This window comes from Chrysochloris asiatica, unplaced genomic scaffold (genome assembly GCF_000296735.1).
Source record: "Chrysochloris asiatica unplaced genomic scaffold, ChrAsi1.0 scaffold00002, whole genome shotgun sequence".
NCBI lineage: Eukaryota > Metazoa > Chordata > Mammalia > Afrosoricida > Chrysochloridae > Chrysochloris > Chrysochloris asiatica.
The window spans coordinates 42,172,443-42,174,082 of record NW_006408520.1 but is presented as its reverse complement, the minus strand read 5'-3'; positions in this window follow the sequence as shown (position 1 = coordinate 42,174,082).

The window sequence follows — 1,640 nt, the reverse complement described above, 5'->3', positions numbered from 1 at the left end:
CATCTTTCTGGTATTCTCTGCTTTCAGCCAAGATTCATCTGATGTAAGCAATGATATCCCTCATTTCACGTCCTCGTCTGAATTTTTTCTTGACCCTCTGACATTTCTCTGTCTATGTACTATTGCAGCCAATTTTGTATTATCTTTAGGAAAATTTTATTTGAATGCAATATTACTGATGTTATCCGATGATGTCCACATTCTGTTGGGCCACTTGTCTTTGGAATGGGCACAAATATGGATCTATTCTAGGCAGTTGGCCAAGTAGCTGTATTCCAAATTTCTTGGCATAGATTAATGAGTGCCTCCAGTGATGTATCTGTTTGTTGAAAGATTTCAATTTGCATTCCATCAATTCCAGGAGCATTGTTCTTTGCCAGTGCCTTTAATTCACTTTGGACTTCCTCTTTCAATGTATTAGCTCTTGATCATATGCTAACTATGGAAATGGTTGAACATCAACCATTTATTTTTGTCACAGTGACTCTGTATATTCCTTCCATCATTATTTCATGCTTTCTGCATCATTCAATATTTTGCCCATAGTTTCCCTCAATAATACAAGTCAAGTTTTGAATTTTTTCATCAGTTCCCTCAGCTTGAGAAATGCTGAGCATGTTCTTCCTTTTTTGGTTTTCTAATTCTAGGTCTTTGCAATATGTGTTGATTTACCTTACTACAACAGTCTCACATATTCATGAGGCATTCTAGTGTAGACATAGTTGAATCAAATGCTCTTAAAACATTGTATAGGTAACACTACATAGATCAAAACCAAATCAAACTAGTTGCCACATGTTGATTCTGCTTAATGTATGCAGAGTTGAACCGCACTCTAAAGGTTTTTTAAGGCTATGCTCTTTTGGAAACATATCACCAAGCCTTTCTTTCAAGGCATCTGTCAGAGGGTTTGAACCATCAACTTTCTGGTTATTAGTTAAGTGCTTAACATTTACACTACCCAGGAACTTCCTTAAATACTACATAAAATTGAAAAAATAATAGTTATACCTTTGGAAACTTTATGTTGTTTACTTGTTTACATTGATTGCATTAATATGCAGCAGAAAAAAATATATAAATTTTCTAGTAATTTTTAAAGCACAGTATGTTAGATTATTTTCATTTATGTCTGCCCTTAATCACTCCAGTACACGCACAACACTCTTTCCACTGAAATTTGGTATCTATTTCTCCACCCTTTGAATTTGGACTTGCCTGGGACTTGCTTGAGGTATGCTGACAGCAAAATGCTTAAAGCACTCTGCTCTGGTGTGGCACTGTGGATCAGCACTGGACTGCGAACCACATGGTTGGCAGTTCAAACCCACCAGTTGGTTACTCGGAAACCATATACAGGGTCACTACTTGTTGGAACCAACAGAATGGCACTTAACAATGGCAACTAATGGAAAGGTGGGTAGGTTGAACCCACCAGGTGTTCTATGGAAGAAAGATATGATAGTCTGCTTCCATAAAGATTTCAGTCTTGAAAACACTTTAGGGTAATTTTACTCTGCAATATAAGATTGCTAAGTGTTGGAATTTATTCAGTGACAAAAGACTTGGTGACTTGATGGATCAATAAAACATAGTAGAAATTACACTACACCATTCCAAGGTCTAGCCAGCTAGCATTT